General features: G+C 35.2%; 1 protein-coding gene and 1 long non-coding RNA gene across 3 annotated transcripts in view; one reads left to right on the plus strand and one right to left on the minus strand.

The window, feature by feature from the left end:
* Positions 1-27,886, minus strand: part of LOC109447443 (uncharacterized) — a 172,410-nt gene that overhangs the window by 133,669 nt on the left and 10,855 nt on the right. Inside the window, exons 2-3 of the long non-coding RNA XR_012498336.1 lie at positions 25,474-25,568; positions 21,919-21,995 (exon numbers count right to left, since the gene is read on the minus strand). This is a non-coding gene — a long non-coding RNA (uncharacterized LOC109447443). The remainder of the gene's footprint in view (positions 1-21,918; positions 21,996-25,473; positions 25,569-27,886) is intronic.
* Positions 1-27,886, plus strand: part of PHYHIPL (phytanoyl-CoA 2-hydroxylase interacting protein like) — a 127,869-nt gene that overhangs the window by 40,904 nt on the left and 59,079 nt on the right. The window contains exon 2 of one of the 2 annotated variants that reach the window (XM_074339442.1): positions 24,832-24,893. The exons of the other annotated variant lie outside the window; for it this stretch is intronic. The gene's annotated coding sequence lies outside the window, so the exon portion shown is untranslated. The remainder of the gene's footprint in view (positions 1-24,831; positions 24,894-27,886) is intronic. 2 annotated transcript variants of the gene reach the window in all.

Here is a 27,886-nt window from a genome sequence, read left to right on the forward strand (position 1 = left end):
TAAAAAAATTTTAAGACTTCTGAATAAACTAAAATAGATCTTGAAAATATCATCAAATCATCAAATATGATTTCAGAAAACTAAGTGCTGATCCATCCAACTCTGAAGGAAAGATTCTACCAGTAAATCTACCTTCCCACTTCAACTCCTTTATTATCATAGTCTTACTTTACTTTTAACTTGGTCTCGCTGACCAGGCTTCTTTCCATTCATGAGGAAAGGAAAATGCCTGGTTGACTACACTTTAGCCTTTCACATTCTTGAATTAGCTCCTCTATTTCCTGGAGCAAACGGATTCCTCTTTAGCCTTTCTCACAGACAAAGGTAACCCAGCAATGAATCATTTCCGTACTATTCAAACTCGCCTGAAAATTTCAGTTCCTTCTAAGATCCTATCTACGCACACTCGTTTTAATTAAGTGGGAAAATAATATGTAATGTGTACTATTAAATGGATACCTTGGTGTGTGAGCAGTAGGAGAAAAAAATACTGATTTTCCAATGTTTAAGCAATTATATTGTCTGGCTTAATAGAAACAGATCCCCTGAACATTTTTATGTAATCAAATATAAAAACTGTTTAGTGAGTGCCTTGTATAAGCCATGTGCTGTGCTAAATGAAAAACAAAGCTAAGATGAAATTCCTGATTTCAAGGAGATTCCATTTGAGGAAGGACATGAACAGGGGAAAAGGTAATTTCAGTGTATCTGGTGCTATCAGAGAAATATGTATAGGGTCTTATGGGATTGTACAAGAAAGGCTTTGGGACTATGGCCAAATGCATGCTTAATCATTATTTTGCCCAGTGTTAAACACCTATAAAACAGACTAAAATGGTGTCTTTCCCATGGCTTTTAAAAAAAAAGATGCATTTCCCTACACACAAAAGATCTTTAAATTGTTTTACTCTAGACACAATGCATCTGTGACACGACATTTTCTGTGAAACACATTGTTGCATTTTGTCTAACACGTTATTTTCCCAATGACTATTTATCATCTACTCTGTGTTTGTCTAATGAACAAAAAGTGTGAGGCGATGAAATAAACCTCAGCAAAACAATGAAAAGGCAACCATATATCATCGATTTAGCAGGGGCAAAAAAGGAACAAATAAAAAAGAGCACAGAGACTTGGTTTCTTCTAAGTACCACGAAAAGGCATCTGTGTTTTGAAACACGTTAACAGCACCAACTGTGCCAACTATTTGAAATCACTGAGGGGAAAAAAAAAAAAAAAAGCCACCCAGTTTTTAATACAAAAAAAAAAAAGAAAGAAAAACTATTCAACTATTCAGCTGTATTCAGGTGCTCCAATAGTATGCAACCAATCAGGAAGCCAACAAAGCAGCCATAAGATTTCACACGTCCACACAGTTATCTTTCCTACCACTACCACTAACTCAACCAAGGGAAATATACTAATATCTAGAACTACTCATGTATCCATGGTATGTTGTTATGGCCACTTGTGCTGCCCTAACAAAATAGCACAGACTAGGTGGTATCCACTGGCAAAAAATAACTCTCCAGATAAATCCACAAGAAAAACGGTTTATTCAGGGGAAATAGGAAAAAGAAACAAAAACCACTACCACAGTGGGGGAACATACACCTCCCACCCAGGGCTCCCACGTGAAGAAGGAAAATAAAAGCCCGGCTCCAAGATGGCAATTCTATTTATTAGCATCCCTCTCCCTGAAGTTACCACAAAGTTCAACAGGAAGTCAAGGCTAGAGAGTCAACAGGGGGGGCCCAGCTCTACCCACAGTCCTCCCAGCTCCATGGTTAAGCATCCCAAGACATCGGTTCACTTTTATCAGTGGCTTAAACAGAAATTTATATCTCCTAGTTCTAGAGACTGGGAAGTCCAAGATCAAGGTGCCAGCAAGGTAGGTGTCATTCTGAGGTGCCTTCTGTTGGCTTGTGGGTGGCTACCCTCTTTCTGTATGCTCACCTGGCCTCTTCTTTGTGAATTGGGGTCTGGGGCAAACTCTCTGGTATCTCTTCTTATAATGACACTAATCCTATCAGATCAGGGCCCTGCCCCTATAATTCATTTAAATTTAATTATTACCTTAGGGACCTATCTCCAAGTATAGCCACACTGGAGGTTATGGCTTCAACCTGTGAATGGGGGGTGGGGAGGGGCAGGGAATACAAACATTCAGTCCATGACAACTCAAAAAGAAGGTGAGGGGGTGAAGAGTGCAAATCATCAATTGAAAACAATATAAAACCACAGGTTAAAATGCTAGGTTGTGTGTACACAACTTCTAAGGGCAGTGTCAACTACAGCAGCATTTCTAGAGATGTCAGTGCCTTAAGCATACCTTCCTGATTGTCAGAATGAATAGACTGTCCTGGGCAACCAGCATATCACACATGATAGGAAGTGATGTAATGGTTGGGTTGGGGCTAGAAAAAAGGCAGTGGATGAAAGAAGGTGCTAATAAATGAATAATATTCTCCAAGAGAATGCATTTAAAAATCTGAGAAATAGTAACTTTTAAAACCTACGTTTAAATTAAAATAATGTGTTTATGAACGTAGATTTAGAAGCATGTTTACAACGTTTTGGAAGCATTTTTAGAGAAACTGTGGGGTTCTGAGGTGTGTGTGGGGGGGGGGGTGGGGGGTGTGTGTGTGTGCATGCGCGCGCGCTTTCCCAGTTCTATCCTGAATATGTGGAGTGCTCTCAAGTAGAACATTTCAACTTCTGTGTCTAAGCCTCCATATTTATTATGTAGAATTGGTACTGACAAATATTTTTCTATAACTTATCACATTTAGACAGAGTAACATATATATATTTTTTTAATTTTGGGAAAAGGGACTCTTAAACACTCAATACAGCTCATAATTTGAAAAAATGCACTTAGAATTACTAGTCATCAGATTCTTCAACTGTAAAATAAGGATGTTAAACTAAAATCTGACCCCTAAGAGTCCTTTGAATTTTAATACTATGTTTCTTTTTATATGATCAAACTTATAGGTATAGAAACATTCCAGGGAATCTTTATTCTTAAGTAAAACTTTAAACCTATTTTCTTATTATTTTAATTTAAAATGCCATTTTTCCTTTGTACATTTTAGGCTTTATAAAGAAATTTATCTGATTTTATATTTTCTTACTACATGTGGTGAGAAGGAATTCAGTCTCCATTTTTCAGACAAGGTGACAGTCCAGAGAGGTGAAGTGACCTGCTCAAAGTTCTATCACTAGCAAATGGCAGAGACTCAATACATCCTTTTGATTCTATATCCAGTATCCTTTCTACTTCACCTGTCTAATAATAAATTCTACTATTTAGTCCACATAAGTAACATTTTCAAATGGAAAATGAAAAATTATTCTTCAGTCAACCATATTCCATAAATATTCATTTATTGAATATGAAATCTGACAATTAAGTTCGCGAACTTGTTGCAATGATGTTGCTAACCTTTTCTGATATCAGAGGGATTATTCATTATGAATTTGTACCAACTGGACAAACAGTTAACCAAGTTTACTATTTGGAAGTGCTGAAAAGCCTGTGTGAAAAAGTTAGACGACCTGAACTTTTTGCCCACAATTCATGGCTCTTGTATCACAACAGTGCACCAGCTCACACTGCCCTGTCTGTGAGGGAGTTTTTAGCCAGTAAACAAATAACTGTATTGGAACACCCTCCCTACTCACCTGATATGGCTCCCAATGACTTCTTTCTTTGCCCGAAGATAAAGGAAATATTGAAAGGAAGACATTTTGATGACATTCAGGACATCAATGGTAATACGACAACAACTCTGATGGCCATTCCAGAAAAAGAGTTCCAAAATTGCTTTGAAGGATGGACTAGTTGCTGGCATCGGTGCACAGCTTCCCAAGGGGAGTACTTCGAAGGTAATCATAGTGATATTCAGGACTGAGGTATGTAGCACTTTTTCTAGGATGAGTTCGCGAACTTAATTGTCTGACCTGATAATGTCCAGGGATATAACTTTCATACTGAGACTATAAGAACAAAAGCTTTATGCAGAGAGAAGTGCAAATAGATGGAGAAAATACCTAGGTCCCTAATGCCCTAGCTGAGCTGCTACATCAGCTTTGAATGACTACCTCTAACTTTCATATTAGGTGAGAAAAACAGCCTGGTTTTGTTCAATTCACTGTAATAGTATTTCCTGTTAAATGCAGCCAAATGCATTCTGAACTCATGGAGACATCCAGTTGTGTATAGAGATTCAGAGAAGCTTCTTGGAAAAAGTGATGATTAAGCTGAGTCTTCATCAATGAGTAAAATTTAACGAGGTATAAAAAAGACTTTTAGTCTGAGGTACAGCACTTCACAGTAGGCAGTTCACAGAATGATGAAAACGCCAATATAAAAGCCATAGCCTCCAAGTCCAAGACAGCCACACCCACTGGAAAGTCACCACGTGTGTGAGGGAGGTGAAGTACATAATTCGACAAAGGAGAAAGACAGAAAATATTGAAGGCAGCCAGAGGGAAATGACGTATAAACACGGGAAAACATGATTCAAATGACTTCACTTCTCCTCACAAACAATGGAGATCAGAAGATAGTGGAACAAAATGTGAAAGTGCTGAAAGGAAAAAAAATCTGTCCACCCAAAATTCTACATCAAGTGAAAATATCCCTCAAAAGTAAAGGTAAAATAAAGACATTTTCAGATAAAGGAAGATGATTGTCAGACAACCTACATTACAAGAAATGCTCAAGGTAGTTCATGGTATCAGATGGAAGATCAGAACTTAAAGAAATGAGGAGAATCTGAAATTGAAAATATACTGATAAATATAAAGGGCTATATTTCCTCTTACTAAAATAAATGACTGTTTTAAAAAATTATACCATGGTGTTGTAGGGTTTCATTTTATACATGTAATAATGATGACTACAGTATAAAGAACGGAGAGTTGCAAAAAATGCGTCCATACAGGTACAAGATTTTTACATTTTGTTAACAATGTTAACTCTAACCTCACTGTTAAATGTTTACTGTGTATATTTAGACGTATAGCTAAAAAGTCAATATATGTATTAAAATGGAATTCTAAAAAAAATTCAAGTAATCCAAAAGAAGGTAGTAAACGTGGAACAAAGGGAAACAAAACAGAAGGGAAAAGCAAAAATCAAATAAAACATGAGCTCTGAATCCAACCATAATAAAAATTACAACAAATGTTAATGAACTAAATGCTCCAATTAAAAATAAGAGGTAATCATAAAAGACTGACAAAAAAAGGCCCAAATATATACTCTCTATAAGAATGAACTTTAAAATACAGACACAAATAGGTTGAAAGTAAATGGATGGAAAAGATATATTATGCAAACAGTTAAGTATAAGAAAACTGGGGGACTCAATAACAGATAAAATAAGATGCCAAACATAATACAATCAGAGATAAAAAGGATCATTTCATAAAGATAAAAGTTTAACTACTAAAAGAGAAACAGTAGTCATAAATATGTACGTACCTAATAATAGTTTCAAAATATATGACAGATTTAAAGGGAGACATAGACAATTGCATTATCTTAGAGCTATCTACACCTCTCTTGGCACTTGATACAAGATCTAGGCAAAATTCAGTAAAAACATAAATGATATGAATGGCGCTATGAACCACCTGGGCTTAAACGATACTCCCAACAACTACAAAATACACATTATTTTCAAGTGGACATGGTATGTTCACCAGCAAAGAAAATAAATCAAAGTATGTTTTCTGACCATAGTGGATTAAAGAAAAAATCAGTAGCTGTAAGATATAAAAGAATTTACTGAAGGGAGATCAGAAAGATACGAGAAGACAATCAGGGTTAACTGAAAAGATAGCACCGGTGATACTTATGGTCAAATATTGTCACATGGAATTATTTATCAAGATAATATAAAACAAAAGAGTTATTACAAAAGCCCAAACTTCAAGTTTTGGGTAAAATCAAAGTCTGCAAAGGATACCTAAGGGTGAAGAGTCCCAAATTAAATGTGGAAGGAAAAGAAACAAACTATTAAATAGATTAATTAGCACAGAGTAAAAAAGCACATTTCTAAGACAGGTCAACAGTGGCCATTTCATTCAGAAGCCCTTGTAGAATGTCTGTATTAAGAAAAAGGAGCTGCACAACTCTGGTTCTTGTTCAATTTGGGGAACCCAGAGAGCATCAATTCAACTCTTTGTATTTTAGTTTCCTGTTTATTCTTATCAAACTTGGCCATGGGCTTTTAGAGGGATTAATGAATTAACAAGCTGTAACCACCTGGGGTTATTTGAGAAGATGGTGTTCATTTAGGTTTTATGGTCTGAGAGTAGAAGTACTACTGGATGTGTAGTGGTTATACTGTATGCTTTTCTTCTAGAGCAGAAGTTTGTGAATACAATTCTTATCTGATCACAGTCTCTTCTATCTGATGGTGCATAAAACTAAAACTAACATTTACTCTGAGAAGTCTAAAAAAAGGGAAACCCTGGGGATCAGAAGCACAGCCTTTAATCATCCCCACAGCTGACAGACTGGGAGCTATACTTTAATAAGAGCTGCGCAAGTGAGTGGCAGTGAAATTTTCATATCTAGAACGGGTTCCTCCCCACCATGGCCCTATCTCCCCAGGCATCCTTGTTAACCAGTTCTTGACTAAAGGCTACAGAGTATGGAATCCTGATCCAGTAAATGATGGCACTCTAGAGGCACACAGTGCTGGGCATAGAAATCAAGCAACATTTTCATTTCCTCCTTGGAAAACTAATTTTAAAAATGTAAGAGTTGTTTGAAAATACTTATTAATTCCTTAATGTACCACCATATTTGGGTGAAATATCTTCATAAAACAGATTTAAGCAAGGTAACTGTGCAATTTGTTTGTCTAAAAACCTGTAATCAGGATTAATCGGACTAGATAAAATCGTTCTTCTATGTTTTCATAGTACCACGTTCCTTGCATTTGTTGCAATTTTACAGTTCTTTTGCGATTATTTGAATGATGCTTTTTTTGTCTACTAGATTTTAAGTTATAAGGGCAAATAGGATGTTTGTTTTGCTAACAATTATATTTCCAATACTTAGCATAGTGACTGGCACAAAGTGGATTTTCAGTAAATATTTTAATAGAAAAAAATTATCAAGTTGTAGTCTTTCAGCCCCATCCATATTTCCTCATCCACATAATTAATGTAAATAAAACATTAGTATAAAAAAGATTAAATTAAATAACATATATTAATGTTCCTTATAAACAGCAAATTGCTTTGCAGATTTTATGCTACTTTATTATTTTTATGATCCTTATTCATCTTACCTCTCTGTCTTTACCAAGAGTTCTTATCTTTTTATTCCTTCCTCTACACCTCTTCTTTCCTCCTTTGCTATATCCCCCACTCTGTAGCCTTTTCTTTTCCCTTTGGGTTCACTACCTCCCACTCAGGTTCTCCTTTCTGAAATGAAGATTAGGGTGATGATGATGATGAGAACCACCATAAACACAGCTAAGAATCTAGGATTGTGTGACATTTCATCAAGATAATATTGGTGGGAGTACAGGAAATGAAAGTACACATGGTCATAGTTTCCCGAATCTATAGATATGTATTTTGTTTTTTATTCTTGGAAGTTTGTCTACATCCTATGGTATCATTTAATACCCACCTATTTCTCTTTTTGAGAAAAAATAATTCATCTCATCATTTCAGCCCATCAGAAAGAGAAGACTATTTAATAGCTATGTCTCTCTTCCTCTCAAATATGTGCTATTGTCTAAGACTGAAGTTTAACCCAGTTAGGGACCATCTCACTTACTCAAGCCCAAATGGTAACTCTTTGCAGTGTCTTTGGGTTCAGGGTTATGGCTATTTCCTCAATCTTCCTATATGTGGAGTTAGTGGGATGGTGAAGCAAACTCTTATTGGTCTAATACATACTGTGTCCAATGTCTTACGGCCATTTTTGTGGGGTTTAAATCAGGCTTAAGCATAGGTTAAAGACTTACAGAGGTCAAGACTACATCTGGTTGTTTTATCCTGTGTACACCAGGTTATCTATCACTGTATAACAAACTGCTCTCAAATTAGTGACTTAAAGCAACAATCATTACATTTGCTCAAGAACTCAAGAGTTAGCGTTCAGTTGAGTAGCTCTTCTTTACCATGTGGTATCAGCTGGGGTCATTCCCTTGGTTGCATTCAGCTGATGGATCAGTTGGAAATTAGGATCAATTGCAGCGCTGAAATAGCTGAGGCTTGAACATCTACAATGGCTTCACTGACATATCTGGCCACTTAACTGCAATGACTGGAACAATTAGGGGATGGATGGGCAACTTGTTCTTTTTCTATGATCTCTCTCTCTCTCTCTCTCTCTCTCTCGGTAGCTGGATCTCTTTACATGGTGGTTCAGGGATCTAAGAAAGAGGAAGCAGTCACTCTCTTAAGGTCCAGCATCAGAAGTTACACAACCTCGCTTTCACCACACTCTGTTTGCCAAACCCAGTCACAGGGCCAGCTCAAAATCAAGCATCAGAGAAAGACACTTCACTCCTTGATGAGTGAGTGGTAAGGCCTCCTTGCAAAAGAGCAGGTGGAATGGGAGATATAGTTGTGACCATCTTTGGAAACAAAAGCTACCATACTTGGGTACATGTCCCATTGGGTAGTTTCTTTTGATTAACTTTGGGATTACTATTGTCAAGAAGAAAGGAATCTTAGAAGTTGCCTAGCCTAACATGTCAACCAATTAATAATCCTATATATAACATCCCTGGCATATTGTTAACCTCTCTATGCCCAAACACAGCATTTCAATAAGCAGTTCATATTTGGACTAATTTCCTCCAGTTTCCTTAATCAGGATTTAAGTAAGATCTACAAATTGCATTTGGTTGATAAGTCTCTCAGATATCTTTTAATCAGTAACAAAAATCTGTTTTACCCTATTACTTGCCATTTATTTGCTAAAGAAACTGGCTCATTTATCTTACAGAAATTCCCCCATTCTGGACATGGCTTATTGCTTCCTTGATTGTAATTTAGCATGTTCCTCTCTCATTCTGTATTTTCTGTAAAATAGCAATTGATGGCTAATTGAATTTAATTTTCTTGGCACAAATACATCATAGGTGATGCTGAATACTTTAGATCAAATCATGTCAGGAGGCACAAAATGCCTGCATGTCTCTCTTTTTGTGATTTAAAACTTAACAATAGGTTCAGGTTCTGTCTGCCTAATCTACCAAGTATGAAGTTCCCTATGAATCATTCTCTTAATTGTATCAGCAGTCAGCATGCATTATTTCATTAGGTGTTGCAACCTGATCATTTCCTGATTCTGTCATTCTGCATTTATTAGTTGAACTTTTTCTATTAAAAAGATCTTTTGCTCATCAAGTATTTGGTTACACAGTTTGTATAGCAAGAGAAAAACAAATGCTTTTTTCCCTTTTATTTTCCAATTTTTTTGTATATTTGGTGCCCTAGCAACTTTTAAAGGTGATCAATGAGTTCTCTTTCATTTTTAATTCATGCATTTTAATGTGCTTGCTTCAATCCATTGGGGTCATTATTCTTTTGAGGCACAAATACCCATCTTTGGCTTGTAACAGTCCTTTGAAAGTTGTCTCCTGAGTCCTCTTGACACAACCACAGTGGTCTTTGGTCACTTCCATGAGTCCTATCATGGTAAGATGTTCCATGTTCATCTTGTACATTTCTTGCCAGAACATGCCATCAGTCATTTCTCCACAGACAGTTGGTTCCTTTCAGTAAGAGTGGATATTTACAGATCTCAATCTGGCTCAGTGATTATTGCTACTGTGTTGACATTACTGCCAGGAATTTTTTCCATGGGTAGAGCTAGGAACTAAATATTTTTAAAAGAAAAAAATGTGTCATGAATTTATACTGGTATTAACAATTCAAATTTAAGATTAAGGATTTTTCCTTAACTCTGTGACTTCAGTATTATCTCTTTTCTCTTTTTACTTACTCTGAAGTAATAATTCCTAAAAACATTAATATAATTGTTTATGGGTAAATAATTAAGTTAATGAATTACATACGAACCTAATACATAGATATATTAATTATAAAATAGCAATATTAGTACAATTACTAAATATCTTTTACTTTTTTTTGTCTTTTTGTCTTAAGGATATATCTTCTAGGAGTGTACATTCAAATTACTGAGAATTTTTTCAGATTACTTTGATCTAGGTTGATTATATACACCTTGTTTATATGCTGATCTTTGTAAAACAACTTTGAGATATAATTCCCATGACATACAACTCACCCATTTAAAGTGTACAATAAAATGCTTAGTGTATTTGCAGTATTGTCCTGCTTACCACCACAATCTAAGTTTAGATAATTTTTGTTCACCCAAAAGGAAAGCCTATGCTCATCAGCAGTCACTCCGCAGTCTCCCGCACCTCCATGCCTTCAGGCCCAAGGCCACCACTCATCTACCTGCCATCTCTATGGATTTGCCTATTCTGTACATGCCATATACATGGATCATACAACACGTTGTCTTTTGTGACTACCTTCTTTTACTTAGCATAATGTATTTAAGGTTCGTCCATGTTGTAGTGTCAATCAGTTACTTTATTCCTTTTTATTGGTGAGTAATATTCCATTATATGGATAGTCCATTATGTAGATATTGCATTATATGGATCATATTCATCCATTCATCGCCAGTTGATGGACATTTTGGTTGTTTCTGCTTTTTGACTGTTATGAATACTACTACTATGAACATTTGTGTACAAATTTTGACATGGACAAATGTTTTTTTATTTCTCTTGGATATATACCTAGGAGTGAAATGTATGTGTCTTTAAAAGGTACATTTGTTTCTTAGTAAAAAAACAGTAGTGATACTATTGTTTGTCATGTTATATCCAACCTAGTACTAAGGACTTAATGTACTACCTTATGTAATTGGTCAGGAAAAAGAACCTTAGAGAAGTTGTGCCCTATTTCTCTTATTTAGTAGATGTCCAAAGGAAAGGTGCTACCCCACAAAAATTACAAAGGAAAATAACCCTCAGGTTTCAGTCATATTGCCTCCTTTAGTTTCCTGCTGATACTTCACACACACACCTCAACTCAAGTTTTTGACATGATTTTAGCTTTTTACCCACAGCTCAGCAAAACCTTTCATGGATGTTAATTTGTGTATCTTTTCCTGATTTACCCAAACTATCAAAGGGTACTTACTGAAATAGGTAGATAAAATGGAGAATTATGTAGTGGAAAAGGCATGAGGTTGAAAATCAGAGACCTGGGTTCAAATCATAATTCTGCAATTCAGTAGCAATGTGACCCAGAACAAATTACTTAGTTTCTCTGTGCCGGGGTTCCTTATCTGTAAAAAGAAGACAAATAACACAGACCTCGCTAATCTTGTAAATATTAAATCTAACTGTCATAAAGTACATAGAATGCCTCACATGTTCTATGTATCTGGCAAATACTGGTCATAATTATTTTTTATTGCATAATTTCAGTTTAAGAGTATAAGTGATATTAATACTTAGTGAAAACAATTTAGTAACTGCATTGAATTCTTATTCTCCAGGCTACATAATTTATTATCAACAATTCAACAAAGGTTTAAAACTGGCATGGTAGTGGGCTGTGCACTGGGTTGCCTTGACAAACTATTGTGGGAAAGTTGTAAAATTTGTTTTCCTTTCTTTCTTTCACATGCCATTAATAAAAAACTTAGAACAGTTAAGGGGACAGATGAGCAGAAGGTGTCCTTTAAAGTGACTACAGATAAGACTCAGGCAGCTTGGCTGCTGCCCAGAGGTTCCCATTAGTCAAATGTAAATACCGCCATCCAGCTTTCTCCATTGAGAATTAAATCTCTTCTAGTGATAATATCTTGTATGCCTGTTACCCTTAGGAGAAAAAAATTAATTTCTCTAGGTTGAGTTCCTATTAATATCATCATAATAGGTCCCTGTATTCAAGTCACTGAATCTAAGTCAGTTGGTCATGACCCAACTCCACTTGTTTCAAATTATAATTATGTTTGCCAAGTTAAATTTATTTATAAATCTTCCCAGGTGTCCAAAGGTCTACATAATGCTCACAAATTTGTTAAGAATTGGAATGCAAATTTAAGCTTACCATCGTTTTAGATTTTATTTTAACATCGTGCACTGCAGAGCTGACAATAACCCAAAATATCTTTCATAATTCTGACATAATCATTATGTTTTACTAATTTGCTCTCTAGTTGACATCTCCTTGTTTGATAATGGAAGATAACATGAAATTTTCTGAAATAAAAATGATTCTATAGCAATATATTTTTCAGAGACCTTATCACTATTGTTTTCAAAATTAGAAAGGTAAACCATCTGTAATGCCCTGTAACTGGTCCACTGAAAGAATCATTACCTCTTACAAATAAAATATCTAATGTGAAAAAATAACATTTGGCAATATAAAAATGCACAATTGTAGCAGGTTTTTTGAAGTATTAGTCAACATACAATAAATGTACATACTTGAAGAATACAATTTTATACATTTTGACTTATGCACATATACTCCATGAAATCATCAATGCAATCAAAATTACAAGCACTTCCAGCAGTTTCATCACGGGTCACTGTAATCCCTCCCTTCCACTCCTCTCCCCATTCTGCCACTGCCACCTCATCCCTTGGCCATCAATGATTTGCTTTCTGTCCCTACAAATTTATTCGTAATATAATTGTATTATGTAAATTAAATCAGTAGGTACTCTTTTTGTCTGTTTTCTTTCAATTAGCATAATTATTTTGAGATTCACTAATGTTGTGATATATCATACTTTCTTTATCCATCAGCCTATTCATTAATATTTGTGTTATTTTCAGTTTAGGCTATTACAAATAATGCTTCTGTGAACATTTGTCACAAGTCTTTATATGGTCAAATCCTTTTGTTCCTCTTAGGTAATTAAGAGGAGCAGAGTGGCTAAATCATATGGTACACAAATGGTTAACTTTTAAAGAAACTGCCCAACTATTTTTCCAAATGGTTGTGCCACTTTACAAGGTAGGACAATTAAGTTCGTGAACTCATCCTAGAAAAAATGTATATACCTCATTGCTGAGTATCACTACAGTCACTTTTGAAGTACTCCCCCTAGGGAAGCTATGCACGCACGCCAGCAACTAGTCCACCTTTCAAAGCAATTCTGGAACTCTTTTTCTGGAATGGCCATCAGAGCAGCCGTATTACCCTTGATGTCCTGAATGTCATCAAAATGTCTTCCTTTCAATATTTCCTTTATCTTCGGGTAAAGAAAGAAGTCTTTGGGGGCCAGATCAGATGAGTAGGGAGGGTGTTCCAATACAGTGATTTGTTTACTGGCTAAAAACTCCCTCACAGCCAGTGCCGTGTGAGCTGGTGCATTGTGGTGATGCAAGAACCATGAATTGTTGGAGAAAAGTTCAGGTCATCTAACTTTTTCATGCAGCCTTTTCAGCACTTCCAAATAGTAAACTTGGTTCACTGTTTGTCCAATTGGTACAAATTCATAATGAATAATCCCTCTGATATCAAAAAAATTTAGCAACATCATTGCAACAAGTTCGAACTTCATTGTTAGACCTTTGTACATTCCCATCGGTAGTGTATCAGAGTTCCAGTACATCCACATACTTGTTAATAAGTCTTTTAATTTTAGTACAATAAGTACACTTAGTACAATAAGTCTTTTTAATTTTAGCCATTCTCACAAGTGTGCCGTGGTAACTCATTGTGGTTTGAATTTTCATTTCCTAATTCATACTGTTGAGTATCTTTTTAAGTGCTTATTTAGCATCATTATATCTTTACTGAGTTGTTGGCTTTCTCATTATTGAGTTTTGAGAGTTATTTATATATGCTGGATACAAGTCCTTTCTCAGGCATATGCATTTTAAATATTTTCCCACAGTCTGCAGATTTTATTTGCCTTTAAGTGCCTTTTAAGAGCTGATGTTTTTGATTTTGATAAAGCTCAATTTTTATGGATTGTGCTTTTGGTGTCATGTTGAAGAAATGTTTGACTAACATGATATCACAAAAATTTTTGCTATTTTCTGTTAGAAGTTTAGCAGTTTTAGGTTTTATACTTAAAATTTATGACCCATTTTGTTTTAATTTTTATTATCTAGTACAAGGTACAGATTGAAGGTCTTTTAGGGACTGGATATAAACTTGTAATTGTGCCAGGACCATTTGTTAAAAAGACTATCTTTTCTTCACTGAATTACCTTTGAGCCATAATCTAAAATCAGTTCTCCAAATGTATGTTTCACATTCTGTTAGGAAAAATGAGACAGTTCCTCGCAGTCAATCTTTTAGCTCATAAATTTTCTGATTTCCCACTTGGTCCTCTTTTCCCTAGGTAAACATACCAGTTATTTCAACTGCTATCCTTAATCATGATACAATGATAGACATTTTTTCCTGGTCGGGAATGATAAGAATGAGAAAGAAACAGCAATCTACTTATTGTGAACTTTCATTCTGTTCCCTTTTGGTACTGTTTGCTATTTTATTTTATTATTTGTCTTTATAAATGTAACAATTTGGCGATTCTTGCCCCTATCTGTATCATTATAACTAAGGCACTGGGTACATCATTCAATGTCAGTGAGACACCAACTGAGGCAACAGAAGCCCTCTTGTATACAGATGACATCTCTTCAGAAAAATAAGGCCGATATGGCAGGAGGGCACACATTTCACAAATCTTTTTACATGTCTGCTTCCTGAACCAGCTATGCAGATGAGTCCTCTCTTATCAGGACAGATCAAAAACATGCACGGAATTGAAAGTCTGGGGACAGAAATAGGAAGGAAGGTGCAAAAACAGAAGACAAAGGCAATAGGAGGGGGAAAAGAGGAGCGATGTGGCTCTGCTAGAGCACACGTTCCCATCAAGCATCTATCATAGAGGATAAGCAATCCCCGAGATCATATGCATATGGTCAACTTCTAACAGGACAATGACAAGATCCTGGGGCTACTGTGACACCATTCAGAGTATTCACCTGTATGTGTGAGCGCATGTGTCCGTGCCCACACACAGACATACACCCAAGATTGCACTTCTAAAACAAACATTTCGCCTTGACTCACAAGAAAGCTGTTGAGTAGCTTAAGATAAAACTCTAATAATGACATTGAACTGATGGTTAACTCTGGTTTCTCAGGGCCTTTGCCATACCCATATACTTTATTCATATTAAAAAAGTACATATTTTCTCCCTTCATTCAAATGCTACTTTATGAGGGATAAATAAATAATAAATAATTAGAGAGCCCTACAAGTGAAGCAAATTAATTTCTTCAATTCTGATTATGTTTGCTAAACGCCTGATAGAAGAGAAGAGACTCCATATAAATAAAATAACTATCACTTCCCTAAGTCACCCACATGAGTCATACTGGCTATACCTATAAATTCAGCCCTAAGCTAGCGTAGTTTTTCTTATCTACGGTTTCCATTATCGCAGGTATTTTTGTTCCTTAACACTAAATGTTAAGAGGTGGTGTCAGAATAAAAATTCTTGTATTACAAACCAATAATGATAATGAGTTGGCCTCTATTTTTATACCTAAACTTGATCAGGTGATAGTTATGTGATTGGAATAATAATGTATGACAATCATGTTTAGTACAACTTAGTAAGCCAATGTCCTATGACAACACATCACCTAGGAAGCTATATATACATTCAAGGCATGCTATTAATCACAATCTTTGCAAAGAAGAGAATAAAAACAGATTATAGTTGCAGCCAATGGGTTTCTTAATAGCCTAGAACAAAAGTAAATATTAATAGTACATTGCTACTGTTATTAGCATTTCATAAAGCACCACTAAATTTGCCCTTTGCTTTACATATATAGTTTTTCATGTTGTTAAACTTTGGTTACATCTAAAACCTCAAATCAAATTATTCTCACCCATAAATACTTCTAAGTCACTAGATAATAGAGAAATGTAAAAAATAGGGACAACTCCACTGGGATCCTGTATATTTAATTATACAACAACTATTAAATAAAGATTCACAGTTCTTTAATTATATTTTAAAATATTAGCACTATACACTATACACTTTAGGACAAGTCAACTGTGCCCTTTTGGGTTTTGATCCCAAGTAGGTCATCCCAACGGCTTTGTCTACATATGAGCAAACAGTCACCTGCTCACACAGGATGTCAAGTTGGCTCTATTACTGATTCAAGTAGGTCACTGCACAATTGATTTGTAGGCAGTGCATTAAATAAATTTGCCAGTTCCATTATGTTTGTCCACTTTCCAACTGCAAAAGCTCATGTAATGTGTGTATAATTAAAAATTGAAGAATAGCCGTTTGGGCACACTAACCCCAAAGTTTAAATTTTTCTATAGAATGAATATAATGAATATGTAAGCTATCTTAGATATTATTACTGATACAAAGTCCTGACTGAAAGCATGTAAGAAATGAAAGACCCACCTCTCTATTGTTTTGGGGTAGAAAACTCCTGTCTTTTGTTATAAAAAAAGGAATATCTACAAATACTGACATAATACATATCACGTACCAAGTAATTTTCTGCATGTTTACATTTATTACATTCATTATTGCACAACAACTATATGAAATGGATCCAATTATTATCCCCATTTTATAGAGGTGAAAACTAACACACAGAGAGGTTAAGATCTTGCTCACATCTCACATTAGTAATTGGCAAAGCTGGAATTAGGACCCTAACAGTTTGACTTCAGAGTCTGTGCCCTCAACGACTAGGCAATAGTGCCTTTCCTTCCTTTGGACTTCTTCTTATACTTTCCCTCTTGCTAAGTTGAAGCTCCACTGCAGTTTCCACAGAGACTTTTCACCACTGCTGTCCCTTTATCAATGTGCTCTCTTGCACATAGGTTGTGGTGCGGATGGGCCACAAAATAGTTGAGTTGAAAAGAAATGAGTTCAGTGATCAAAAATAATTTTTATGAATTACTAGAAAGATAATAAAAAGTGAAATTTCAATGAGTAGAAATAATAAAAGTTTCAAGAAATCAAACGTACAAGTTGAGACCACCTCAGGGATGATGTAGATGCCTGATCACTGTACTGTACACCTGAAGCTGAAGTTGAACAATAATGAATGTCAACTATAATTTTATATATATATGTATACATATACACATATACATATGTGTATATATACATACATGTATATATACATGTATGTATATGTACATATAGTTATATATGTATATATACATATATACATATATAGTACATATATACATATACATATATATACTTACAAGAAGCAGAGTACAGCGTTAGGAATAGAGACAGTGGAAATGTAATGGCTCTGTGCGATGTCAGAGGGGTAGCAGATGGGAGGAGGGGGGTTGTCACTGTGTGAGGGGTATAAATGATAAATGTCTAACTATTACATTGTTTTGTGTACCTGAAACTAATAAAAAAAAAAGGGAAAAAAAGTACAAGTTGATGATTAGTTTCTCCAAACAAGAGGAAACATTATCTCTCTGGATTTGAAAGAAAATAAAATGGGCATTTTAATGTTCTATTTGAGATCACTGAGATGGCACATAAGCCCTCATTAAGCAATGTGGGTCTCTAATAATGCTAATTACTGGCAAATTAATGTTTTAAATATGTTTCTGGAATCCTACAAATGACAGTTCAAGGGATAGTCCTAAGGTACAGGATTAGCTTTTGGGGAGAGTCTGTTAGCTTTGTAATGATGTGCTGATAAAGGTTTAACAACCAAATGGGAGGGAACAGGGGGAATCCCTGATTTATAGCATTAGTTAACTGATTTCTGTGAAACAAATGTTCCCACTTTATCCAGTTTCAACTACCAACTTGATGTCACTGAACACGGAGTTTAGAAGAGACACGCAACAGCACACTGTTCTTTGGTGTTTCCTCCATCCAAATAAAATAGATGTCAATGGCCTCAAGAACATAGATGATAGAAAAATGGGTTTTTAGTATTTATAACCTTTGTTTATATTTTATTTGTATGTCAATATAATTTAATTTTTAATAATAGTTGTGTTTAGAAACCAGCTTGCAAAATTCCTAAAAATTTAATCATCTCCTGAGAGCTGATATTAACTGACTATAATATTCTGCCACCAAAAATGTTTAAATAACTTTACAGACTATAATGTCAAAAAATAAAAGTCCATTAAATTTCTCGGGTCTAGTATCAAGTAACTAATTATAGGCAGGACACATGCCCCAGTTGTCTGACTCTGGAGTCCAAAAGCAAATTCTATATTCTAATCAATCATTGAGAAGGCAAAACTGTTTATTAAGAACGTTCTCCTGGCCAAGAATACTCAATATAGAAGATGTTGCCTGGTAGAAAACTATTCCCCAGAACTGCCTTAACTGAACAACTCAGTGTTTAGAAATTATATAGTCACCGAAAAAGGAATACAGATTCACTGTCACAGACTAAATAACTGGCTGATGACACACCACTGATTCTAAAAAAGGTGAATGAAATATAGCATAATATTAAAAACCATGAACACTAGAGCTACCGTGCTTCCCCGAAAATAAGACTTAACCGGAAAATAAGCCTTAACATGATTTTTCAGGATGACGTCCCCTGACCATAAGCCCTAATGTGTCTTTTGGAGCAAACCTTAATATAAGACCCGGTCTTATTTTCGGAGAAACATGGTAGATAACTTGGCTTCGAATCCTGGCTCTTGCAATTATCATCTTTGTGAACATGGGCAAATAACTGCTTTGTGCCTGTTTTCTCATGTGCAAATGGGAATCAAAATAGTGTCTACTTCAAAGGATTGTTGTCAGTATTAAATAAGGTAATACCTATAAGTTTTGAGAACAGCACCTAGCACATAGTAAGTGTTCATCTAGTGACAGTCTATTGTTAAGAATAGGAAATATATCCTTTTATTATTTTTTCAATTTCTTTTTTTTAATAGTCTAATCCTTTTCCTTCACTATTATCTGGCAGTAATAGTGGCAGTAATAACAGCCGCCACTTATTGAGCACTTATTTTTGCTAAGTCTTTTATGTGTGTGTGAACGAGTGTATTTGGATTTGATTGCTCATAATTTACAACCAAACGTGAGAAAGACACATATTACCCATTCTTTATAAGTGAGAAAAGTGAGGTATATTGAGGTAACACGACTTTCACAGCTGACATAACTAGTAAGTGGTGTAGGTAACATTTAAACTCCCTGCCTTCAAAAACCGAATGTACTTTTCCCTAACACTGCCTCTCTATGATCTCCCATCAGTTGATACTCTTTGTCACAAACTATCACTTGAAATGCTCTTTCCATGGTTGCTGTGACACTTCATTTTGCCTGATTTTCCTAATTCTATTTTTAATCATCCCTATCTCAGTGAGTCCTAGCCACACATTATACACCATCTTCACATGGCATTTATTCACTCTGTGTGCATGTCTGTTTGTGTCCAAATTTGTCCCTTTTTGTAAGGACACCAGTCATATCAAATTAGGGCTCATTCTAATGACCTCATCTTGACTACATCTGCAAAGACCCTATTTTCAAATACAGTCACATTCTGAGGTACTGGGGGTTAGGACTTCAGCATATGAATTTGGCAGGGAGGACAGAATTCAACCCATAACGGTGCTTACCCCACACTCATTTTCTCATAATGAGAAATTTCTGTTTGCTCTTTTATTGTCTACTATGCTTTTCTGGGCTTTCCTTTTACAAATGTTTAGATTTGAAAAAAAAGTTAAATTTTCAATTATTTATTTACATCCTACCTCTTTCAAGGGGAATTTGCAGTTATTTACAAAATATAAACAGTGAAAAGAATAAACTAAATATATAAAACTGAGTATGGAGATAAAATATTTCTAGATTTAGAAACATAAATCTAGAAGATTCTGTTTATTTTACATGCCATATGTCCTGCACAGTAACTAGAGGTGAGTTGCAAGTATGGATTATAACAATTCATTATTTTAAAGAACTTTCATGATGATAAAAGTAACATGTATATTGTAGAAATTTGAAAAACACAAATAAGGCATCAGACCTATTCTTAATACCACCACAATGAACATTCTGGTATGTGTCATCCCAACTATTATATCGATAGACAGACAAAGATCTGTAGTTTAGAAATTAGTGGTATATACGATTTTGTAGGTTGTCTTCTTTATTATATTGTGAGCATCATTTTATAGATTATTAACACTATAATTTATTTAACTCATGATTTAAATTTTATTATAAATGAGTGACTAAGGGCATTGTACTTTTGTTGAATTTGACTAAAGACTACAGAATCAAAAACTGGATGTTAAAAATCACTTTTACCCAAACAGAATGGGCAGAGCTGGATATAATTTAGCAAGACTCTACTGAAAAATATAAATCACCAAAGATAGAGTTTCGGTCGAATTCATACAGAAAAGGAGCACTAATAATGTTTGAAAGACCCTCACTCCATTTAATTCACTCCATTTAGTTCAGTAGCTTTTTCCTGACATGCACTATTTCATTCTACTACAAGAACTGTTTCTTATGAACAAGATGTATCCCTCTATTACTGTCAAAAAGTACATAAAAGGTCTGAGGTTTTACCCTGTTAACAAGCTAGTAAGCTGGTCTGTTAGTGTGTCATGGATGCTGGCAGAAAACATGAGATTCCTGGATCAGAGAAAAAGGACTTCACTATTCATGACAAAGCGGTAGCCAGAGCTTCCTGCTTGTTTGCTTTGGCTCTTCCAAGTCCCGCAGAAATAATGTAAGTGGGCCTACATGGTTGCCTTCATAAGCAGTGAGCTACATTTCAGTAGAGGAACGCTGAGCTTGGGGAATTTACAACTTTCATAGCTGGCAAAAGGAACCCTGCTCTTTGTCTGGGGAAAGACATCATCTCACCCCTCAAGGCAGCTCACTGCAAACACAAAATTTAGCAATGGCCTGGGCAAAACGCAGTCAGGGTCTGGCATTCTTGGCATACCAAGCCAGAAACTGCAGGAACCGCCATGGGCCACCACTGATTGCTCTCCCAACAATCCCCATTTTCCAGTCACAGTCTCATCAAATCCTGGTATTTAACAGAATATTTTTTCCCTTCTTAGTTTAAATATTAGGTTTACTTTTTTATAGGCCTTGAAAGTATAGGCATTATTTTTAGTTTTCTGTGGCCATATCTATTCATTTATACAATCTATAAATAGTTATTGAGCTCCTATGATGACAGGAAATGTGCTACATGTTGAACTACCCTTTTTCCTGATTCTTAGTTATTTTCGCTCAAAAATTACTAGACGTGCAGTATGATTGTTTTCGTTTGGTATTTTCCAAAGTATCTGATTTTGTAATGTTTTCTTCGTATTTTCATCCTCAAATTTGAAGTTTCTTAATCAGACTAAATCATTTTTAATGTATGCTCTTCCCAGTCTTTCATTGCCTACGATTCCATGCCTTATCAGGAATTCATTATAGTTGGGTAACAAATCATCATAAAGAAAATACAACCCTATTTTCTAATAGCATCAGCATAAGCAGTTTTAAACTTTGGCATCTGCTTTTTGTGCCAAAGTCACAACCTTCAACTTGAGATCTAAATCCATCTGCCTCCCCCTTAGTCTTCCAGTTTCCCTCCCCAAACCTCCAAGTCACTAAAATTATGTTCCAGGTTTCTTTTGGCTCCCTGTATCCTCCTCTGTGGATCTGTCTCCGTGGAGAACAGTTGGTATGCTTCACCTGTTTTGGCAAGCTTGCTGATGCATCTTAGGTGCATACTCCAAGGACGGAGCACACGTTCCCAATGACAGTTCACTATGAGGCCTATAACGCCTACCATACTCCACTTTTCATTAAGGGGCTACATCCTACCTTATTTGTCTCTTCCTCCAAGAAGCGGTCACTTGATTCCAAACACCTGTTGTTGACCATGGCCTCTTCTTCTTGGTCTGTGAAGAAATGTTGTACACATCCGCAATTAACTGCACGGAATTTCTACTCCTCTTTCTACTCTGTGGTAGGTTCTACTCCATGTTAACCTCTTGGCACTGGTTTTGATAGCCTTTCATCTCCTTGAATCATTTTTCTTTCAGACTTACTTTCTGATTGTTCTTCTCTTATCTAAGAAGCCTTTATCCTGACTGGTAAGCCAGAATACTGACAGGCATTCCTCATGTCCCTCAGTTTCTGCCTTAGCAGGAAAGCTCTCTCACATGAATATGCTTGATAGGGAGGCAAATGCATAAGATCCCTGCTAGCAATTTAAACAGGTCCCCGAAAGTTATGCTTATGGGTCCCAAGTTGAAATTTTCTCCTTAGAAGCTGTTAGAGTAATGATTTGATGGGCCAGTTTTCTGGAGATTAAAGGGACTCCTACAAACATTGCTTTAACATTGTTTGGCCACTCTGCTCCCTCGCAGATAATCTCTGCTAACATTAAAAAATAATTATTACAACTAATTTCACCAGAACATCAACCTCATTTTTCCTTAGTAAACAAATAGCTACCTTACATGATATCATTTCATGAATACCTACTGTGTGCCAGGTGCTTTATTTCATTTATGAGATTCTAGTATAGATAATTCTTACAATGTTTGCTGTAAGTGAAAACTTTATAATTCTAAGTGCTTTCAAATATTAAAATGGTGGAGCTGAGAATCAACCCCAGGCATCAGATTCCAGATCTGTGCCCTTAATCACCGAGATGTGTGTGTGTGTGTGTGTGTGTGTGTGTGTGTGTGTGTGTGATCATAAGACTGCAACAAAGCAGCATAAAGAAAATAAAACCCTACTTTTCCAGTAGCATCAACAGTTTTTAATTTTCTATTTACTTAATTTTCACAATAACCCTAAAAGGCTAGTCATTCACAATTTGAAAATGAGAAAACTTAGGCAGAGCGAGGTTAAATACATTTCTCAGGGCAATCACTTATAGATGGTAAATCTCAGGTTCAAACTTAGGCATCACTGATGTTTCACAAAGCACACTGCCTCTTGTATAAATTCTCTTCGTCTTAATTAAACCCTGCTAAATAATAGCATCCTTGTATCAGTTATCTATTGATGAAATAATCCTACATAACAAACAACCACAAGACCTCAGTGAACATATTTTTAAAATGTATTTATGTCACATGTTCCCGTGACTCCACTAACTTGGGCTGGGCTTGCTCGTGCATCTCTGTACTCATCAGTGAATCAGGTAAACACCTTTCTGATTCTGGCAGGGCTCACTCACATGTCTTGGGATTGGTTGACTGTCAAATGATTTAGGGTGGTATTAGCTGCAATGCCAAGAATGATTGGGCTCTGCAAGCCTGAATATGTACTGACAGCAATGGCACGAATTCAAAAGAAAGTGGAAATATAAAGGTCTTTTTCAAGCTTTCATTTGTGTCATGCGTGCTAATATCCCACTGGTCAAAGAAAGTCACTTGGCTGGGTCCAGAACATCAATGGAAGGACACTACAAGGTTACATGGCAAAGGGTGTGGATACACGGGGGATGAAGCATTGGGACCATAATACAATCAGTCTACTGCAGTCATTGTCACTGGGGCTCCATAGCCAAGTCATAGAATTATACATTTAGTTGTGTTTGAGAACTGACTACTAAATTTCCAGGAATTTTGTGAGCCAGTTGTTAAACCATTAGTAGCTTGAAATCAGCCCACAGTGAAAGTATTTATACCACAAAAACTGGTCAATTACTGTAAATCAAGGCCTTATATAGTCAGTTTATCAACATACTGCTGTATGTATCTCAGAACTTTCAAATATTGCCTTACTCAGAAAATTTCAAATGATTAGGTGACAAAAGTACTTTCTGTTTTGCATCAAATAAATAATATGGGTATTATGTATGATCAGGTTGCTATTTTGTTTTGTTTTCCTTATTTACCTTCTATACAAGCAAACAGCCTAAATTAACAGTTCTAAAGATAAATGGCTCATCATTTCTTTAATAGGTAAAGAATAGTAATTACGTAAAAATCATCAGAGAAATTACGTATGAGTCAAAAGATTCCAATTTGCTATTTTTAAGAGTATTTTAATTCTCATTCATTCTGTCTGTTCAGCAAATCTGCTGTAGCGAATTCTGGGGGAAGCATTAGGTTACAGAATATATGAATTTGTTGGTGTAATTTAGGCTGACTTAGAATCACAGATCATATGTGGAGTTCCTTCTATCACTGAAAGGATTTGAGAACAGCTGTATCTTTTTTCATAAAAAATAGATATTCATTTTATTTTAAACATAAGTAAGTGCTCCACAAACTGCGACTGATGAAGCTGGGGGCACAAGAAATGCAAATCTTTCTAACCTTTTAGCAATTTCCCCAAGTCTCTAGTAGTCCGTCACCATCAACAGCAAAACAAACAAAGAAACAAAACCAGAAAAGAAAAAAAGTAGCCAATAGGCCATGATTCAAGAAATTATATATTACTGGAAAGAGTTGAAAATGACAATGTATTGGTGTTTTTCTTTCCTCAGAAAGGGCGAGGAAAGAAAAGGGGGGGTAAGGAAAGTGTAAAATGATTCTTTTTTTTCTGTGAAAATTGTAATTATAGCAGTAAGTTGTGAAATTGTACCCATTATTTCTTTCTTATTAAGAAAACACATATCTGAGCACATACACATATATTCTCTCCATCCCCCCTCTCTATATGTGTATCTATCTATATATGTATATGTGTATATATATATATATATATATATATATGTGTGTGTGTGTGTATCTATATATAGATACACACATATATGTAATTTTACTTTTGCAGAATATAAAGACCATGCCTGGAGCCAAATTGTCTTAGTTCACCTGTAAGCTCTGTGACTTTGAGTAAGTATTTAACCTCTTTGTGTTCATTTTCTCCATCTGTAAAATGTGGCTAAAAACAGTATCTATCTCATTGGGTTGCTTGTTATGAGTATTAAAAGAATTAATACAGGTAAAGTACTTAAAAATGCCTATAAATTCTCAAAAAATGTTGCTTGCCATTATATGAATCCCAAACCTTTTTAAGTAACTTAAAAAAAACTAATAGGTTAACTGAGAAAGCTTACTCGTTATTAGTTGTCAGTATTTAAGATATTGCTTTACTTCTCAAGAATTACTGTGTCACATCAGTACAGATCAGGTGTGAGGAGACGCGGTCTGAGGAGGGCATCCGCAGCTCGGGCTCTGGGTAAAGAAAAGGACCTCCCACTTTAGCTTTAAATACCAAATATAGTAACACATATGGAAGCGCACATAATAAAGACCTTATGGAAACGTGATATCTTTGTCACTTATAATTCCTTATCACCTTTAATTCCACTGAAATTATAGGACATAGAATATATCTGAGTGCTTAATAATCATCCTTGCTTTAGGTATCTCTTAACTAGGATAAAAACTTAGAAGTATTGGAAATATTTACCTGTATTTTTATCTTTTAATAACTGTGACTTCACACTGGGGTCAAAGTTAAAATGTGAATTGTTATCTCTTGATAGTATATGCCTGGCAAAAGCCCTGAAGACATAATGGGAAAAGGGAAGAGTGAATAGTCCTGGTAATGAAATATAAAATTACTATAAAAGATGACTTTACAATTGTTTAATATACTAGGCTGAGATGCAAAGACTGTTTCATATTTTGGAAGCATGGAGTTTAATTATACAGAATAGATAACTGGAAACCTCAAATGTACAGACATGCATATCTCAATAAAAACCCACTGAGGTAAAAACTGAAAATTGAAGTTGTATTCTATAAAATGGTTTTATTATGCAATGCTTATAGGTAGAGCAAAATAGGTACAGACTAGTTATAAACTAGCTGTTTATAAATCTGGGAAATCAGGTGCTGTTAAGATTAGGCGGCATCTATAAAATTGGTCCTATTTGTTTTTCTAAGCTTTATTTGAATATGTATTCTCATGCAATATATACTTCTATCTTGTTATAGAACATCAAATTATATTTATATTTTAATTAAGAGAAATATAACTCTATATTTACAGGAGATTAAATAGCCTCCGACACTTTCAATATAATAGTCATAGAATATGTTGTAAGGAAACAATATTAAACAACTTTAATTTTAATTTAAAAATTATAACTTATGGTATGATAGGTGATCACTCAAAATCAACCAGAGTTAAGTCAATATTCAGAAGCCCAGATTTTCAAAGACTAGCACTGCCAGACCAAACTGGGTGGTCCTTATAGATGAAACAAGAAAATAAATACTTTAAATATTAGCCTTTATAATATGGAAGTGTTTTATAGAAAACACAAGTAGATTCATTATATTAAATGACATTAAGGTTGTCTATATAACTGGTCTCACGATTCATCATTGTTAAATGGTCTCTGCACATCAAGTACTAACACTCTCCGCTCATTAAAAGAAGCCAATCTAACTGGTGTCAGATGGGTACCAGATTTACCAGGGTGATCGCCTCATAGTTATATAAACGTCTAATCACTATGTTGTACCCCTGAAACTAGTATAATATTGTATGTCAACTGTAATGAAAAATAAAACAATTAAAAAATAAACAAACAAAAGGACCCAATCTAAAAGAACATATCAGATATGTTTTATTATAGGGCCATTTAATGAAACAATTTTTTTGTTGTTTTGTTTTCCGATACATCCACAGAAGAAGAAAAACTGTTTTCAGGGATAAGATGAATGCTTTTGTCATCCATCTACAGGTTAAAATGGTTGACTCGGCAGCACTTTTGAGTACAATGTAGAGCCTACAGGAACAACCTGATGGCACTTTAGTTTATTGTACTTAACGGCACTCAGGATGAGTGTTTTATTCACACAGATTTCCCCTAGCTGAAATTAATTTCTCCCTTCTTTGTGCTTGCAGAGCACATGCTTTCTTCCTCTCCTACAGCACTTGCCACATTTTGCCTTACTCTAAGCTCTACATTTTTGTGTAAAAAGGTGAAACATCAATACTTACAAATACCTTCATAAAATTTAAAAAATTTTTTCCTCCTCCATATACCCTTCTTCTACATCAATACTCTAAGTGCATGCTTGCTACACAGAGTGCTAAGTATCGGTCAAATGATACCACTATAAAACAAACTAACATGAAAAACTAAAGAAGAGTGACTAGGATGAAGGCACAAAGTAACATTTTATATATTTTTAGTCTATGCACTGCAACAAAACTATCAGTTTCCTTCTGACCACAAAATATTTAGCGTGTATACCACATCATAAAAAGGAAATTGTGTGAACTTAAGGTCTACTCAGTGGCAAACGACTGTTATCTTCTCTTGGGCAAATTCAATCTCAGAATAAAGCCTTATATTCCTTTGTCCTAGACCACATAACAGGTACTAAAAATCTTTGTTAAACTGCATTCATCAAGTGAACAGAATTTACATTTGTTGTTCTAGGCTTTATGACACTGATGTGGCAAACCCCTGCCCCCCCATTCTACTCAGTATCTACAGGCCACTATTATCATGAATGAATGAATGGGAAAAAGAAAAAGAGAAGTTTTAACTGACTTAGCTATAACTGTCTTCTTTGTAGTCTGGGGAATTGAGGAACAGAGAGCAGATAGATCTAGTCAAGGGGTCAAGGATAAAATTTAAAAGCTTTAAATTATCTTATACCTCAGCTGTACAAACAATTTCACAAGTTTACCCTTTCAAATCATTTACAGGCCATTATCTTGATTAAGGCACTGAAGCCTTAGGAGTGAAAAAGAAAAGTCTTTAAATAGAAACTACTAAATCCAAATTAAGTCTGCACGTGAGGTGGCAGAAGAAAAAAGATCAATTATAGGTTTTGATGTGTGAGGATTTTGCTGCTCA

Source organism: Rhinolophus sinicus, linkage group LG07 (assembly GCF_036562045.2).
Source record: "Rhinolophus sinicus isolate RSC01 linkage group LG07, ASM3656204v1, whole genome shotgun sequence".
Lineage (NCBI taxonomy): Eukaryota > Metazoa > Chordata > Mammalia > Chiroptera > Rhinolophidae > Rhinolophus > Rhinolophus sinicus.